Consider the following 19,796-nt stretch of genomic DNA (forward strand, 5'->3'; position numbering starts at 1 on the left):
AAAAGGGAGAGAGCATTTAAGTAAGAGATTTTCAAATCTGAGCCCCAAGCTTTTATTCATCATTTACTTTTTGCTGGTTTGTGAAATATAAAAAGATATTAAATAGTCCTATGTCTAAATTATCCCTTTATTACTTTTTATCATTTTTCTTTAGAAGTGAGGCATATATTACACATTGACAATTTTATTAAAATACAGATTTTAATATATTTAATGTTTCTTTTGTAGTCATTCTAAAATGATTTGCATATTCTGTGAGCATGTGAAGAAGCAAATGAAAAGAGGAAATATTACAGGAGTGATTTAAAATTAATGCAGTCAACCCAGATGTCTAATATTTAATAAAAAATTCCCTCTGCATTTTACTTGTTTTTCTATAAAAAGGCAATTCTGGAGACCAAAAGTCTTTTATGGGGTTCTTATTGATACAGACCTTATTGCTTTCAGCAAAAAATATTAAAAAGTAAGCACATGAAAGGAGACAGAAAACACAATAATAATTATGTCTGTGTAATGAAAGACAACCAGGTTTTCTTCAATAACTCAAAGATTCAGAAAGTATAGGCCAAAAATGGATTATTAAATGTTAGGAGGAACTGCTAGATATTACATACAGTAGGATCAGCCTGGATCAAGAAAAAAATGAGAGTTTCAGGAGCACCAGATTGTAATCATGTATTTTGTTGGAAAAGTTCAAGAGGTGGCCCACCATTTCTTCCTTCTGTGAAAAGCATCAGTCGCCCGTGCTTCCTTAGCTAAACAGGACCCACGCTTTGAGGTGAGCAGAGACAAAGCAACTTGTGAAAAACTGGAAACAGGAAAAGTGATAAATGGTTATGGTAAATGCTGAGAGATTTATGTGCAACAAAGAACAGACAAACAAGGCTGGCTGCCAGACACCGCTGAGCACTGACATGTGAAGGAACTCTACCTTAGTTTTACATTAGTGGTGGACATTTTGGTTACATGATGGACCTCCCCATATTTTCTTGTTTCTGTAGCATCCAAGTCAAAAAATACGACCATCCCAAAACAGGTTGTAAAGACCCTGTTTTGATTTTTATAATTTCTCTCTCAAGGTCAGAAGTTTTAAAAGTGTTCAAAATCCTAACAATGATATATTTTTTCAAATGTACAAAAATTAAAGACAATACGGTATAGGTGGGAGATGGGGGTGGGGTAGGCTGACAGCGTTTCTGTTAGAAATGTGGGTTCAATTCAGACATTCCGAAAGTTTTCGCTGAGACTAGAATGGAGAAAGTTAAATACTTGCCCGCTAAGGCTCACACGTACGTGGCAGGGCGACCACAAAAGCACAAACGGGCGGGCTTTATGAAATGAACTCCACATCTGCTTTCTTTAAGGTAACAAGATTTTACTAGATTGTCAGCCTCTTCCTTATCCACAGGAAACAGATGAGGATCGTTCCTTTCCTGCATGGAGAAACTGATGACAAGGCCGTCTCGCTATCGATGCCAGATGGCAGCCCTCTCACCCTGAGAAAACAACCAAACACCATTCCTGGATCCATGCCCACTGCAACAAAGCAAGCTGAAAACCTCAGATTCTGTCTCCTTGTTTATATGACTCCATAGCTCCTCATGCTTCCAGCTTAGGACCAGGGTTTGATATTAGCAGGTCAGAGCCATATGGACACATCAAACACATACACAGAGAAACTCAACTCATGGCACCATACATGTGGAAGCAAGTAACAAAAACGAAAGCAAAAGCAAGCAAACTAACAAAAAAATCAAAATGACAGCAGCAAAAAAAACCCACGAGTGATTTAGTTTTCCCTTAGAAAATAAAAATAAAAAGATATGTACGCTTGGTAGCATTGAAATAACCCAAAACTTCACAGATTCCTCTGAATGGAATCATTAACAAATTTGCTCAGCATTCTAGCGTTCCAAATCCTGCCATATTTCACATTTGTTTTTTACATTTTAATCCTGCTGCCTTTATTTTAAAATATTTTCAAACACGTCATCTCATTTGCACGTTTTGAGAAAACAGCGAATAAGCATTTGCTGTGCTTCCACACTGGCAAGAAGAAGTGAAGTAGTGAGCCTGAAATTCTAGCAAGACAATTCACCGTTCAGTCCTAGACTATGTCTGGGTATGGTGTGTCACTATTGTAGATGTGTGAGTAATTGTGGAGCAATGGGCCGTGTGAAAATAAAGTGTACAAGCCCTGACACCAGGTGTGTGTAGGGAACTGTGAGGAAATGAGCCATCATCACAAAGAGAAAAAGAAGGCACGGTCCTTGACACCCTGTTTAGGTCAGTTCTTATCTGGGGTCTCTGCTTCACCCCACCTCTTAGGCAAGCGTTCTCTCAAGCTTGAAATTTCATTAACCTGTTGAAGGAGATGAACTTCGGATCAGGTTCTGACTGGAGTTCAGAGTGCTGGAAGGCTTTTCGGCCTGCGGCATCCCTCTCGTCTAAGAACATAGCAATCAGCTACAGAACTCATCCATCAGGGCAGGGAGCAAGCGGACTGAGAGGGGGCAGACCTGGAGCCAAGCGTGTTCTTCTGAGGAAGAGAGAGATGGAGGGACGGATGGAGGGAGGGAAGGAGGGAGAGAAGCAGGGAGGGACGGAGGGAGGGAAGGAGGGAGGGAAGAAACAGGGAATATGAATGCATGGATATGACATTGAAAGCCGCTTCTCCAAAGGGTTGATTTTGGCTTTGAAAACAAGATGGTAAAAAGCTCACTGGCCGGTACTATAAATGTGCAGGCACAGAGAGAAACAAGAGCCTCAGGGCTCGGTCCGTATGCTAATGGTGTCCTGTCCACTCAAGCCTTGCACAGTGGGCTATGTCTGCCACACTACCTATGAGGCCTACCCCATTTTTTCAGAGTTAACTTAAGCAACGCAAATGAACGCTTCAATTGCCAGGAAAAATCTAAGGAAGTCAATTTTATTTTCTGATACATGGAAAAAAACTACGGTGGACTCTGTCAGCTCCAGATCCAGAATGAACTAGAACTTTCCCCCACTTTGCCACTTACTGTCTTCCTGTATTCTGGCAACTCGCAAACATTTCAATATGAGGTACTTCTGTGTTTTTGTTAAATCTTAGGGTTTGGAACCAGTCACTTCACACTCCTTGACTCTCAGAAAGCGAAGGCAGAATCTTACAATATGGCGGGGGGGGGGGTGGAGGGGGGGGGGGGGGGGGTTCCTGGGAGCCCACTCCATGAACTAAGAGGCTTTTTAAGGCTACGAATGTTTGTGCATAGTTAGTACAGATGCTTTCCTACAGCAGCGGCACTTGCTGAGTTTCACCATTTCCATAAAGCACATTAAAACAAGTGTGTGAACACTCTGAGATGAAAGTCTCTAACACTCCTGAGACTTTCCGTGGAAAGTAGAGCCGCCTGACTTTTCTCCAAGCAGACAGGAATGCCCGTGATTCAGCAGCCTGAGTAAATAAAAGAGGTCCTTATTTCCTAATTTTGCTGGCTGGCCACACTGCAGTGGCCTCTGAGCAGCTGCCAAAGGGGATGTACAACTGGAGCTACACCCAGCCGCTGAAGGCCTGTCTTTGTTAGCCAGCCAGGCTTTCCCGACCATCTTCTGGCATCGAAACGGCCATATCCTGCAAGGAAGCCCTCCATCTCAGGCTTAGTGGCTCTCCAGCACGCCTGAGAGGACAGAACACCAGATCCTGCCTGTCCTGCGTGGAGGAGGACAGCTGGAAACTCGGTTAGGCGCAGAACAACACCTGTTCGGTTGTACTATGGGCAAAAGTGCTTACCACACAATGGAACAGTGAAGTCAGCTCCAACTCTCACCACAGCAGAAAGGCTCCCGAGCACAAAGTGCCCTTGTGGTGTTGTGCTGTGGGCCCTCAGCCCCTCACCCGCCAGCCTGGGAGCATCAGGCGAAGACAGAGAGGAGTTTTCTCCCAACTACTACACCTGGAGCCACAGACAAGCTTGGCAGGGCTACCCCGTCATCCAAGGGAGCAAGATAGCCTACGTTTATAGTCTGAAGGTCGTGGGCTTCCAAATATGATAAATGCAGCCAGAAATAAAAATACTGTGCCAAAAGAAAGAAGATAAGGATGTATTCAGGAGTGTCAAAAGTGTGATCCCGTCTCATTTCAACACTGTTAAGCTGGTCTCGGTGTAAGACCCAGACTCTGAGGCCAGAAACCAAGCCTGTTGGGTCAACACCTTTATTATGGGCAACATGAAAAGATTAAGAAGAAACTAAAGTTATAGAATTCATTGAATTCCCCTCAGTGTTAAATAAATTAGAGAGCTAGGTAAAATGGCTCAGTGAGTAAAGAAAGTGTCTTGCAACCTGAAGTTCTGAATTCAATCTCAAGTACCCCTTTGCAGAGAGATATGTAGGTAAGTGGATGGATGGATGGATGGATGGATGGATGGATGGATGGATGGATAGATAGATAGATAGATAGATAGATAGATAGATAGATAGATACACACATAAACAGACGTGATGGCTATGGGTCTATGGGTCTATGGTTCTGTGTACACCTGTAATCCCAGCGATGGAGGGGAGGTTGACACAGAAAGAGCCCTAGAGCTTGAGAGTCAGCCACTGAACCAAAGCCACGCATTCCACATTCCTGAAAGATTGTTTCTGTTTCCGAAAAACAAGGTAGACAGCCATTGAGGAGCAGTCAAGGTCAACCACTGCCTCCGCATGTGTGCACACCCATACTCCTCCCTCCCACACACAGAGACACATACTCACACACTCCACACACATACCCACACACAGGAAAGAAAGTACACACATCTAAGGAATCTTACAAATTAGGGCAAGCAACTAAGTTGTATGATGCTTAGCTCTCACCAAGGCCAGGTGGGTGAAGTCCTTCAGGGCACCCTCAGGACTTGTCACTATGGACTGAGGATCATGCCTGTGCAAGTGCCCCACAGACAGGATCCTGAACACAGATGGCCTTTACACCACTGGCTACTTTTCAAGGGGACTGGCAGTCCTGGCCCATCTATGTGCCACATGCCAAGAGTCAGAAGAAGAAGAGAGTCAGGAGTCTGGGGTTTTATTTTGAGCTCCATAGCTGACTTGGAGAGTGACCTGGCCAAGTCATTTAATCTGCCCCTACCTAAGTATTTCACCTGCAATATGAAGATAATGAGTCTTGCTACTTACCCTCCAGGGTGTTACAAAGATTAGTGACTGTTTCTGGGGCACCTTATCAACGCTGGAGGAAAAGCTGCACACGGAAACAGAGAGATGGAGAAGGGCGGCTTTTGCTCCCGCTTCCTTTGCAAATGTCCTCCTCATAGTTAATATAAACACATTTCCCTGTTTTCTTTCCTTTAATAGAACCCCTGGAATATGAGTTCTAAAGAGTAGCCCAATGGAAATCTATAGTGCCTGAAGCATTCACAGTAGTGTATCCAGCCAGCAAGAAAACAAAACACGAATAGTTGGCAATATCTAAAAATTAATAGACCATAAATTCATGCTGTATTCCAAGCATTAAATTATCATACACAGGATATAATAGTGGGTCTTTAAAGATAGGTAAGCTTGTAACAAGTGTGCTACTATGTAATTCTGAAGCTAAGTATATAATTTTGAAATTACCTGCCTTCCCTTTAAAACAGGAGCAGTACAGTCCCGGCATTATTTAACACCATAATAGATTAATTTAGTAGATTATTTTTGCAAGCGTTGAGCAATTGGTTAAAATATAAGACCAAAGCAGATTTCCAGGCTTGTCCTACTTTCTTCATTTGATTTTTTTTTCTTTTGCCTGCCAGCAGTCTGCTTCAGTGGGCTTGAACTTTTTTTTACCGAACTGAGTTCACACGCCTTTTCCCTCACTCACTGGCTCCCAGTACTACCATGACATTTTCTGAGGGAAACATCCAGGTGCACGTAAACACCAATGGTTCAGGTACTACTGAAAAAGAACACTAATTTGAAGTGTGTGTCTAACAGACAGGTGACAAGGGTGCTTGTTTTTTTTTTTTTCCCGTGCCATCATGGTAACAAGTGTTACGTCATTTTCAAAGAGCCATTTAGACAAGTCATGCAAGGCATTTCTACAGCCATGGTTTAAATTCCTAAAGGATGAGGTCATTCTAAATAAATTATTTTGCATACTCTAATAACTGCTTCCTTCCATTCTTGACTAGAATGAACATAGCTATGGAAAAACTGCAGCTTTGATAACATTGTGTGGTGTGTGTGTGTGTGTGTGTGTGTGTGTGCATATGTGTGTTTGGTTTTTTTCTCTTTTCGAAATCAGCAGCTCCATTATTAAATCCACTCCTATACCATGTAATGTACTTAACTGGCTGAAAATAAAGTCTTTACAGGATGTTCAAAAGAGAAATGTGAACTTTAGAAATATTTATTATTCACAGATGCTTTAACATTCTGGACTACTCCAAATGGTTCTGGAAGGACCACTAGATGCATTAACAGTCAGGTTATGGGGGAAAAGGTGGTCACCCACTAATGACATGAGAGGTGGGAGTCTGCTGGTGCACATGTAACACCGTCTTAAGATAAATTCCAGGTATGAGAGCTTGGGGGTAATTGTGTTTCCTTTTAGTTTTATTACATTCTAATTACAAAAAAGTGACTCATTTCCCTCCTCTGCCCCCTTAGCAGTCCAGATGACCCAGTGCAGGAGATATGGAGTAACGCGTTCTTTGCTGTTCTTGGGTGATCCAGGACTTTCAGGTCTTCACAGCGCTTGGAAGAAGATTTGCACAGAGTGTGCAGGGAGGGCCACAAACGCTCTGCTTGCCGTTGCTTAAAGTTCATCTGAACAGACGGCGCTTGATGAATTCCATCTTCCCCAGCCAAATTAAACAGCAAACAGCGCATTCTTAAGCAGTTCACACTCAGACTCCACCTTTCAAATGAGGAAAAAGCTGACACAAAACCAGTTCAAGAAAAGTCATTGTCTCACAGAAACCAAGGTGGGTGCTGCTGAAGTTAGTTATGGGGGTTTGCGGTGGGGAGGAGGGGGTGAGAACTGCTTTGCTTTTCTTATCTTTTGGCTCCCTTAAAACTATATGTCACTAATGAGAAGCACCAACTTCTTGGTGTTCAGTAATAGGCAGCCGTGTGTAGCACATCTGTTCACAGCACAGGGAGTGAGTGCATTCCTTAAGCTGTTTAGCGTGTTTATCTTTGCTTTGGTAATGACAGGTATCATAGTATCTCTCCCTAGTCTCTATTCTTTTTCCTCTATTATTTGTGTGTATGTGTGTTTGTGTGTGTGTGTGTTTGTGTGTGTGTGTCTGTGTGATCACATGTGCATGTAGACATGTGTGCTTGTGTATAAGGAGGCCAGAGGTCAAATTTGGGTGGCCTTCCCAGGGACATCATATCTCTGTCTTTTCTAAATTTTCGGACAAGGTCTTCCACTCGCCTGAAGGCTGGCAGGACAGTCATCCCAGGTACCTGCCCATCCCTGCCTCTAGGTTTGGGAATACAGAATGCATGCCACCAGGCCTGGAGTCTGAGAACCAGTCTCAGGTCTCCATGCTCGCTTGCTCTGTCAGTGCTCTGCACACTGAGCTGAGCCCTAGCCTCACCTCTTCTGTGAACTACAAGACATTTACAAGTTACTACATATTCTTGTCTTTGCAAATGACCCTTTGCACAAATAATTCCTCAAGCCGCTACTTTTGCTTAGTTAGTCCATTCATTTCTTTAACTAAAACATCTTAAATACCATGCATGTGTGTGTGTATCCATGCTTGATATAAACCCTGAACCACCCAGCTCCTTTTTAAAAAAGAACATTTCCTTGTGTGTCATACCAGAAATCTTTTTGGTCTACCTCACTGCTAGTCATGTAAGAAACAAGTATGACACCTGAGCTTAGGCATACAAATGAACAAAGTTAATACTACTAGGAAAGCCAGTTATTACCTTAAATTGTAAGTGCTAACATGACAAGTATAGAAAGGAATAAGATATTGACTTGCTGTTTAAGTGTCTAAATGACACAAAAATAAAATAAGGAATAAAAACTCTCAAACAGACCTTCTGAATGTGATTTAAACGTTTCTGGAAAAGCAGTGTGTCCTAGCTCAGAGCCGCGCAACCGTGCACACTGGCAGGCTGCGATTAATCCATTATTGGAACTAAGTCGCACTATGGAACAGATGCATGCCAAGCACCAGCACTACACAGAGGTCACTGTTTAGATTTTTTAGAAAATCCTAGAGACAAACTCTATTTTGCTTCGAAACTCCTTGCACTAGTATGAATTCTGGTCTCCAGAGCTTGAACACAACAGCTATATTCTTTGTTCAATGTTCCATAAGATTCACAGGGTCCCCAATACATGTTCTTAGTGACTGGGTGGGAGTGTGTGTGCACATGTACATACATGACTACATGGAAACCAGAGGCCAACCTTGGGTGTTATTCTTCATAGTAATATTCATCATGTTAGTTGTTTGTTTTTGTCTTTGAGACAGGGCCTCTCACTGGGACATGAGGTTTACCAGGCCAGGAAGCCCCAGGGATCCACCTGTCTCAGCCTCCACAGAGCTGGGATTGCAAGCACACACTGTGGTACCAGCTCCTTATGGATGCTGTGGTACCCAGCTCCTTAGGGATGCTGCTGTACCCAGCTCCTTAGGGATGCTGCGGTACCCAGCTCCTTAGGGATGCTGCGGTACCCAGCTCCTTAGGGATTCTGCGGTACCCAGCTCCTTTGCGATGCTATGGAGGTCCCTGTGTTTGCACAGCCAGCACTTCCCAACTGGGCTGCCTTCCTGCCCAACCTTTGTGACTTTTAACTTAACCTCTTCACGGAAAACCTAAAGAAGTCTTTCACAGAAAATCAAGTTTGAATTGCTTCCTTAGGGATGGTGAATTTCAGAGACTCCATGTCTCATTCCACCAAGTTCAGAGCTTCTTGAGGATCCGCTATAAATCAATAGGATTTTCTAACCAAAAAAAAAAAATCAAATTTTATTTCAAAATGGCCAGCATTGACTGCCATGCCATAGTCTTCTCATATTTTCTCCTAACTTCAAAGGTCTAAAGCTGGAAACTTTGGGTCAAAAAGACTGACAAGAGTAGTGCAATGTGTCTATGGCCCTGAAATTTACCTTTACAGTATCCATGGCAGCAGTAAAAACCAACTTGAATTTTTGGCAGTTGAAAAAGGCCACTCTGTGTACTTCACTGCAGACAAGGCCACTGGAGAATACAAAAGTGTTGAAAGGCTAAAATTTAATTAATGAACAATTAGCACCCCCTGTGGGTTCATTGTGCAGTAAAGTGATAAATAGGGTTTGTTAATGTAGAAAAAGCTGTTACAGAGATGGGGGGTGGGGTGGCGCGTATTGCCACAATGATCCGTTTCCTACTGCAAACCAACTGACCTGTGTGTTCTGGATTACCCATGCAGAATATGTGGTAGGATGTTTAGGATCTGTGGCAAAGAATCCGTTCTAATCTCGTGAAGGCACAGACTTATTTGGGCACGCAGTCATGTGACTTCAACTCCAAAAGCCTTGTGTTGCCTACCCTGACTTTCTGGCGTTTTTATGGGGAATGTTGTACGTGCGGTAATGTGGATCGTGAGGTACTGAAGATGGTGTGACTGTGAGACGTTGTGTCAGTGAGGGCCTGCAGAGGGGCCAAGCTGCAAGGCATGCTCAGAGGACAGAATCCCCCAATGTCTCAACAGAACTGAGAAGCTGAAATTGCAAAGAAACTAGATTCCAAGTGGCAGAGGTGGGTGCAACGAGTTCCTTAGGTGCAGATGAGGTGGGCAGATATGTGCGTTGATAAATGGCAAGCCCTGCAAAGACAGAGCTATTTCCTAAAAATAACTTCCATTGAGATATAAAAACAGCTCTTCCCTGATCATATAATACCAAGTAAATTTAGAGATTAATACTTTTATTTGCCCAATTATACAAAATTTGAAGGGAGCTATGCTGAAAATGGGCCTTGCAATGGTGAAGATGATGGATTTCCCACAGATTCTTTTTACTTTAGGTTCAGCTCCATCTTCCCTGGAACCTGGATCTTAGGATGACTACAATAATAAGGTGTGTTCACCAGTGGAGATCACAGAATCTTGTGTATGCACATGTTCACCAGTTAAAATTCACAGTGCCCTATGTGTATACACACAAGTGTGTTCATCCACACTGACTAAATGTTCAAAAATCAAACACATATTTAATGTCATGCCAATTTTTCAAAGATTTTTAGATATTTGTCATTAAAAAAAGGTAATTATTGTAATTTGCTACTTAATGTAAGTAACTATCTCTGTAAACATATTTTAATGGAACATTTCTTTAAATAACAATATTGCAATGCTATTTTTAGTGATATTCATACATATATCATTTATATGTAATTATTTGTATGTATATTACTTATATACATATACAATAATTTCTAATTTTTATGTGTATAAATGTACACACATATACAGCTAACATTGAATGTCTTGCTAAAAATTTTAATAACAGTTAGACATCAGAATTCTCATGATTCCTCCAAATTATAGCATTTATTTTGCCCACATCCAAAACACTTTAAAGCAGATGAATACAAAAGAAGATTACCACAGCCATTGTGGCCACAGTACCAAAATGGAAACAAATCTGTCTGTAGTCAGAAAGGAGGATAAAGACCCATCTGTGCTTATCCCAAGATGACTTGAGGACACCTGTCCCTCCAGCACCCAGCACACGACAGCAGTGTACAGTGACATACGAGGGGTTAAACATGATTTAAATATGAGAAAAGAAAAGGCTTCTTCTCAGATGACCAACAGTGTGATAAGAATGCTCTTGCCGTCACACGAGTCATAGCAATTCCAAGTGGTCATTTCCATGGAGAAACGGATGGCAGTGTTTTCTGCCTCATAAAGGAGATACAGGCTCTAACACTGGAGAGCTTCTCAGCTGACTCCACGCTGCCTGGACCAAAGACCACTTTCTTAGTGTCCATATAACTTTCTTGTACCTGGGCTCCGCTCTTTCCTCAGAGCCTAGATGGTTGGTACAGGCTCAACCCACCTCTCACTCTCACCTGAGGGATCAAAGGTAAGGAAGGAGTGAATCTCTCAGCAGTTTGCACAGAGCAAAGAAAGGCAAAGCTGTTACCCTGACCTGCCTACAGGCATGGAACCGGCGAGCTGAGAATGCTGAGAAAGCGTGGCAACCAGAGGAGTGCTCAACTTCCAGATGAAGAGACAAGTCAGTGAGGGTGGACACCATGCTAGGTCCCAGCAGTAACAAGAACCGCCTATGGTGGCACAGTCAGCATCTAAACTAAGCTGACATCCCGTGCTCAGTGCCTTGACTCCCCTACTCAGACCAGAGCAAACAAATCAAGATGCTGAGTACCATGTTTTTAGGCGCCAATAAGCTTAACGTCATGCTGAACACTGTCTACTTAGAAAAAAATTAGTGTTTTCACATTGCAAAACTAACTCATGTTTATTACAATGTGTTCATACATGTATAAGGAAGCAATAAAGTGATTAATAATTAGACAAACTGACAACTCTCGGTCAACAGTCTCTTTGGGAGAGGTTCTGGGGGTATACGTGTTTATGTGTGTGCATGTATACATGGAAGCCAGAGGCCTATGTCAAATGGATTCCTCTATGGTCTGCCCCTTGGTTTTTGAGGGAGGATTCAGCAAGATTTTCTGAGCAGGAAACTCTAGCACCATGCCTGTGTTTCCAGCACTAGGACGGCAGGCACAAACCGTCCTTTGTAGCTTGTGAATGAGGGATGGTGACTTGAGTTTGCAGGGCAAGCACTCACCCAACTGAGCTATCTCAATCCTTAGATTAACTTCCCTTCCGGAGGCTGGCTTGAAAATCTTACACACATGAGCACATGTGCACACACACACACACACACACACACACACACACACACACACACACACAGATACACACACACTTCCAGTTCTTCGTAACACTATGGTTACAACAGATATTGACAAATAAAAGCAAAAGAAACAAAGCACTGAAAGTGGCGAATGGCCACTTCATTCTCCATGCTCCTATCTCTTCCATTCGTCCCAATGAGATAAGGGAAAGCTCTTGCCACCTGGCCCTTAAACTACTCCTTCTCAAGTTTACTGCAGTGAAAACAGGCACGGAAGCCCTGCCACACGGGGTGTCCTGCCACACGAGGTGCCCTGCCACACAGGGTCCCCGGTCACACGAGGTGCCCTGCCACACAGGGTCCCCGGTCACACGGGGTGCCCTGTCACACGAGGTGCCTTGTCACACGAGGTCCACCAGGGCAGCAATTGTTCGCATAGGACCCCACCATCTCCCAACTGCCTCAGCACCTTCTGGAAAAGCAAACACTGACAGCTTTCTCTACCGGGCTCTGATTTGCATGCTGGCTGCTCTGCCCAGAAGCGCAGTCGTGAAAGAATTTCTCGCCATATTCACACACCAAATTGAATCCCAGTTCTCCCAAGAGGCAATTTTTATGGCAAGACACTGAAAGCATTACGCACCCCCAGCCTGTCACAGTTGCCCTCTGCTTGGGGTGGGACTTGATAGCGAGGTCTTTTCCTCATACAGCTCTACCAAGTGGCTTCCTCTTTGCGGAAGGGTTGTGAGATGCTGTCTGTACATATCTATGAGAAGACAGTAACCATCTTGAAGACAGAAAAGTCCCGAGTACATAAAGGCTGGATGTCCCTGCCTGAGAAGCATACGTCATTCTCAGTAAATGGTCACACTGCCAGCTGAGGCATTGGCCTTCTGGCCTCATATGTATATGCACACGTATGTGCATGCCCTCCTTCACACGTGCACACACACATGAGCACATCCACACACAGAGCCATGCGTCTTGCTTTACGACAGGGCTACAGTGTAAGAAGGGCATCCTAAGACAATACCACGTTGTCCTGGGAACATCAGAATACAACGTACAAACTGACATGGGGTGACTGACTGACTACACCCCTGGGCACTCTGGTAGAGAATTGCCCCAGATGCGCTTTCCTCCGGGGAAGCACTGCTAAGGGCACTGTCTCAGAAACCTTTGCCAAAGACGACTTTCAAGTGGCATCGGCCTCAGGAGGAGTGCCAAGACACTGTTAAGGAGATTCGGCCTTTTCAACCACTGACGTAAAAGTTTCTCCTAAAACTAAATTCGAAGTGAATAAATATCTAGGCTCGAGAACAGGGAGGGGGAAGGAAGGCCTGCTGTTGTTCCAGTCAGGGAGGACCGCTAGGACTGCTGATTAAATACCCTCAGGTTTAGACATCTCTAGAATGTACAGATATTCCGTCCTCCGAGCACGTGGTTATCACTCTCTGGGTGCTTCCTGGTCTGCTGGCGGTGTGTGGCAGCCCTCCAGTAAAGTGAGCCTTCAGCTGTCAGGGTGGGGACAGAGAGGGAGCGGAGTGGGGCTTGATCCCAAATGAGTGTTTATTGGTTTCATTTACATCCTGCTTAAGGTTTTCCTTGCAGCTCAAGGTGTCTTATCTCCAGCTACCAGCGGGTATTTAGTAGTCAAAGCAGCCAACACTTTCCCTGTCCTCCTGCCGGACTCCCTCAAGCTGCCTTTTTTTTTTTTTTCCTCAAGCATCTTATCTTATCACAGGATCACCTCAGGCTGAGGAGAGCCCACAGTTATCCGAAGTGCTGCACTCTACTCTCTTGCAGGCTGTTTGACACAAATGATAGTTTAAGTAAAAAGAAAATCAGTTAACCTCTTCAGCACTCTGTCTAGAAATACCTCAGGAATGGCTCACCTTGATGAGGAATGAATGCGGCAGGAAATCTCCCATCAAAAGTCCATGCACACAGAACATGTACCGCATCGGAGCAGGGTGACTAGGTACAAAGAGGCTGCTGGTCACAGGTGCATATTAGCTCCTGATAGTTAACTGCATGACTGCCTGCCTGTACCTGGGCAGTCAGGCCACACCCCTGGCACCTCCTGGTCACTTATTCAGGATGTTAAAACAGGTGAGCTCTTCACTATTCTACTAAGGGGACAAAAACAGGAACTAAGGGGGAGTAAGAGAAGATGGGAATCAGTGGTCCAGATAAAAGAACTTGCCCCAGTGTTAAACCTCAAGATGAACATAGAAGATGGCTATTAGATGCCACACAGCCGGCACAAAGAGAGTCACAGATAAGGCAATTTTAATTTGTTAAATAAGCAGATGGTCCACCAGGGTGGCCGAGCCACCAAGGAACCTGGGCTTTAGTTGTGAACCATTAATGGTTAATGGTGACACTCATTCATTACCCTGTCCTAAATCCTGGGTACCTCAAAACCAAGATCCCTCCTCAGACCCATTCAGTCACTCTCACCCTCCAGGGAGGAGTTGGGGAGTCCACAGGGACACCCAGCAGGGATGACAGCTACTACCTCACACTGTCAGGAGTCAGCCTACCATTGATCACAAAAGGGCGGGGCTCCGTGTTTTATACTTAAAAAATAAGAAATAAAAGGCAAGGTGACAGATATTAGATTATATGAGGTTTATTATATGAGTGTCGGGAGAAAAGGAAAGGGGGAAAGAGTGCCGGGGGAGGGGCAGAGAGAGAGAGAGACGGAGACAGAGAGACAGAGACAGAGAGAGACAGAGACAGAGAGACAGAGGAAGAGAGAGGAAGAGGGAGAGAGGGAGAGGGAAAAGGGGGTAAGAGAGAGAGAGGCAAGGTGGGTCTATCCTTTTATATACTGGGCACGGCCACTCCCCCATGGCAGGTAGGCAATGGCATCACAGGTAGGCCAACTGAACCAGAATCCTAACACCATCTGGACCACACAAAAGCAGACTGGACTTAGGGACTTTTGCCGTGTCAAGTGCAGTGAGCTAGACTGGGGGTGAGGGTGGGGACAGCAAGCGACGCTGAGCACGCCATGACTAACCATTATCACATGTAAAAGAGCAGTATGTGAAGAGTTATTAGGCACCTCGTCCATGTGTTTTATATACCTTTTTTTTTTAATCACCATTTTTCTCTTCTGTGCCCCAGCACCCCATGGGCTCCTTTTATATTAGTGATAACCCCATACTTCTACCTGCAGTGAAGGTTCTCTTAATTGTCTATTATCTTAGTGTGTCAGCACAAAGGAGCAGGGACAGCATCCTCGGCCAAATGGTTTCACCTCCCTCTCCTGAGAGTGATGCCCTTGTCAAGGCATTAAAGACGTGAAAACCTGCCACTTATCAGAATTGTGTTTGAATCGAACCACTGTCCTTGAAAACTGTAGGCAGGAGATACTATCAGCCTGCCCCTCATGGCAGGTCCGGTTCCATGGTGGCTGGAGCAATCTGAAAAGATGCCATCAAATGTTTATCTTGCATCCCTCCGAATAGCATTACAGGTAACAATGAAAATGTGTCCAGTGGCTTTTGTTTTGTTTTGTTGTTATGGTTTTGTTTGTTTGTTTGTTTTGTGCTTAAGTGCGAAGAAACCCAATGGGCTCGGTTGCTCAAGAATACAAAGTTAACAGTTACAAATCAGAGGACTCCTTGTGGTGTGAATCTGTAAACCCATCCTGGAACCAAACAATAAAACTCAGTTAATTACACCGTATCTCAATCCGCAGCAAATATAAGTCAAGGCTATTAAAACATCACATGTATCATGGACAACGAGGTGGGGAGATCATGTGCCTCTTTAGTGATCATACAGAGATCAAGTCACAGTCCTAACAGCATCTAAAGACAAAGGTGGAAGCATTCGCTAGCTATCCCAGCCAGTGTGTGTGTGGATGTGTCTGCCATATATCTATCTGTATTTCCTTGCCACTTTTTATGTTTCTTTCTTACTCATTTTGAGCTACACTGCCTGGGAAGAAAGAATTTATGTATGCTTTTAACAAGTAAACAAGTGTACAAATTAATTCAGAGAGCAGTAATTTTGAAAATTTTTCTATGTTTAATGTGCACTGCAGCTAAACTACTTTTTCTGTACAAATTAATTTACTGCACCAGTGATCGATGTTTATGTTTAGGCAATTTTATTTCTCAGTCTGGTAAAATGAGACCTAATAGTTGCAACCTGTTATGTCCAATCTGTCACTGAAATTCAAATTGCCTTTTTCCTATTATTCAAGGAGCAATTTGGAGGAATTAAAACCATTGAAAAATGGAAGACAAACAATTTTCTATACAGACTCAATGGCCTGTGTCATCAACCAAATCCAAGTCCCGTGGTCTCTTCTGAGAGGGTCTTCCAACACCGTTTTTCTGAGTTCTTGAACTTTCTTTCACATCTGCTAAGGCATATGAGAGAGAAAGCTCAGGGCGAGCTGGGAATGTTATCCTGAAAAACATCCAGAGACCAAAGACACGACAGGTTCGGTGTTGGCCCAAAACAATATCCACGCGCCCCCCCCCCCCCCCCCGCAACATCCTTCGTCTAGATCTTCGCTCTACCCTTAGTTTTGGTTATTTTACCTATAAAGTGTAGTCTTTAAATCTCTCTTGCAAAATGATTGTAATTTATAACTTATTTCTTTACTGGGGAGAGTGCAGTAACTTACTTCCTGAGTTTGTCAGGTTTGGGAGACAGGTGCTTTAACTTCGACCAGGGCAGATGATTACTTTCTGACCACACTTTGTTTTGTTTTGCTTCCCCCATTCATTTTTTTGCACTATCTAGTGATGGTTCATATTTGATCTATACTGTGTCTACAAATGACCTGTCTAAGCGGAAAAAATGCAGCAAAGTACCAGGTGGAAAAAATAATGTACGGCTGTCTGAGCACTGAGTGGCTGGCGAACCCGAGCAAAGGATAGACGCCAAAGAGAACAGGAACTCATGACAGTGAATCCCAGACATGGTGCGTCTTGTACAACACACTCTAACCAGTCCCGCATTTCCATTAAAAAAAAAAAAGAACAATAAATTGATTTTATTATTTGTTTAATTAGCACTTAATATGATGGCATTTCTGAAACTTAACACTCTACACTGCCATTTTTTATGCCTCAGTCTACCCTTTCCACTGGCATCCTCTCTGCAGCTTGGGAGAGTGTGTAGAGACTGAGGACCACTGGGTCCTGGCTGGGGAACCTCACTTTTCTCTGCTGGTTATGAATGCAGCATTCAGCATTCCAGTACTCGCCATTGCTACCAAACCAGCTGTCTCTGTGATGCTTGAAATGCGGATTTGTTATTTTTCTTGTCCTCCTGTTCATCTGAAATAGTGAGATGGGTACATTCCATCATAATTTTGCTCTGACTTAAGCCCAGTCCGTGTCACATATGGACTCAGTAAGTAGAGCACACACCAGCGTCTAGAGGAAACCGACTATTTTTTTTTCTGTAAAAGGAGAAGGGAGACAACACAAGAAGGACCCTTTATAAACACAGACTCTTGAGAAATATCCCAACCCTGCCCTAGAAGCCAGCTGACGGGGCTCACTCTTGTTCAAGCTCAGAGTTGGTCGCTATCAGCACTGGATCTGGTGTGAGATTCCGGAAAGGAGACAGATGTAACCATCTCTTTCTCTGCTTCTCTCTGCCTCCCTCCCTTTCTCTTCATCTCTCTTCCCGAATGAATTCCAAGACAAGCTCATTTCCTCAGAAGACGGCTTAGCTTAGCAATTCTCACCCTTCCTAAGGATGTGACCCTTAATAGAATTTCTTGTGTTGTAGTGACCCCCAACCACAAAACTGCTTCGTTGCCACCTCTAACTGCAATTTTGCTACTGCTATGAGCTGCAGTGTAAAATACCCAGTACATAGGATATATAGGGATGGTGACACACAGGAAGAGAACTCCTGGGTTCTCTACCTACTTAGTCATCTGACTTTGAAGCAGGGCTGATTTACGTGGATTGCCCATCTGATTAATATTGTTATCCTATCACACATCCAAGTTGGTGCCAAGTGGTACTTTCCAAAAAGGACTTTTTTATATTCTCGGAAGAGGCTGTGAATGAGGAGAGCAGCCCGTCCTCTGTTTGGAAGACCTCGCCTCGATGTGAAACTGTGGGCTCATCTGCCCTTCTTCGGCTTTCTTCGCTGCCAAGCACCAGGAACCTTATGCATGTGACTTCCTGTAATTTTCAAGCTTGGCTTTATGATGAGAGCCAGCCAGCTCTTGTATAGACAGGTTTTGCCTCCAAAATGCCCAACTGAACAACGGTGTAGATGGACGAACAGGCAGCGCACCCATCCCTGCTCTTCCTAGCATGATTCCTCACCTTGGCCCAGTGAGGAAGATGATCCCACTTATTCTGTGCCTTGTGGATACCAGCAGGGTATCCCACCATGGATTTGACCTGGCCAGCGCAGAAACCTTACTTTCAACTTCCCAGTGAAGTTCCTAACACTCGGCTATGAACATGCATGCTTACACACACACATCCCTTCTGATAGTACCTGACTCCTAAGGACCAAAACTGCCTTTGAATCCAGTTTTCCTCCCTGACTCCAAGTTGGCACTATGAAAAGCCCATGCATTCCATCTCCTTGGCTACCCTGAGGCGCAGAAGCTGTGGTGCTACAATACTCAACACAAGACATAGTCTACTGCAACGGAAATGTTCCATCCTCACGGTCCAGGGAAAGCAGAAGGGACCGGAGTCCCGCCTCCTACAGTGGGGCTAGAAGAAATGCTTGCCCCTTCCTTAAGGAAACCTCAGGATCATATGCCTCTTTAAGAGGTTACCCATTCCTCCTGGCCCAGCACAAGCCAGACACCTAATATACACAGAAAGAGGGGCTTCTCCCCCAGAGAAGAAGCTACAGACGTGGCCCTCTTCACAGCGCTAAAGGCTGCAGCACTGGTATATTTTTGTGCCTTGTAGTACAGCCATGGGCCTTTGTGAAGTTTACAAACTACGTAGCTGTGGTCTATAGCCATTTCCCATAATCCTATATAAGGAGAGGGAATGAGAGGAGAGGAGAAGAGAGGAGAGAGGAGAGGAGGAGAGAGGAGAGGAGAGGAGAGGAGAGGAGAGGAGAGGAGAGGAGAGGAGAGGAGAGGAGAGGAGAGGAGAGGAGAAAGTGAATGTCAGGTTGGCTTTCAAGAACCTAACCTTAGAAAAGTCTATGGTAAATTCTAATTATCTCACAGTTAGGCATTAATGTGTTTGGTTTTGCTGTGCTGGCGATTGAACTTAGAGCCTCCCATTTGTTAGGCAAGCTCACTACCACTGAGACATATTCCCCACTTAGCTGAATTTTAACTAAGCTTTAGAAGGTAACTGGTTTATCAGCTGGGGGTTATCTATATTTCAATTGACAGTATTGAAATCTAAAGTGAACAAATGGATCAGCTTTGCTATGGCAAATTTTTATTAGCACAGCAAGGCTATTTAGTATCTACTGGTGAGTTCTGGGTGAAGAATGCCTTAACTTTTATTTATTTTATTGTAGGTCTGCCATGCTTATATTTTATAATGCGTTGGACCTTAACTGTACATCTTCTAACTTACTTTTTACATTTGTTTGGTATGTCTATATATGTGCATCTGTGGGGAACATACACATGTAAATGCAGACTCCATGTCCGTTGAGTCAGGGAGAAGGCACTGGATACCTTTAGCTGGAGTTATAGACTGTTGTGGGCTACCTGACATGGCTGCTGGGAAACAAATGAAGGTCCGCCCCAAGCTTGTTCACCACTCAGCCACCTCACCGGCCTTTGAAGTCATGCTTTGGTACACCATTTAGAAATGTTTGAGCCGACAGCAGAGAGTCCTCATCTACCCACTGTGCCCAGCAGAGCAGCATGGGTTAAGACAGACAAAGGCTTGTGCCTTTGAATCGGAGCTTCCTACATTCAGTGTGCGGCACCATAGATGATGGAAG

The 19,796-nt window shown here is 44.0% G+C and overlaps 1 protein-coding gene across 3 annotated transcripts in view; it reads right to left on the reverse strand.

The window, feature by feature from the left end:
* The window catches only part of Znf521 (zinc finger protein 521), a 286,676-nt gene that overhangs the window by 160,102 nt on the left and 106,778 nt on the right, over positions 1-19,796 (reverse strand). The gene's annotated exons all lie outside the window — the stretch shown is intronic.

The sequence above is a fragment of the Acomys russatus genome, chromosome 20, assembly GCF_903995435.1.
Source record: "Acomys russatus chromosome 20, mAcoRus1.1, whole genome shotgun sequence".
NCBI lineage: Eukaryota > Metazoa > Chordata > Mammalia > Rodentia > Muridae > Acomys > Acomys russatus.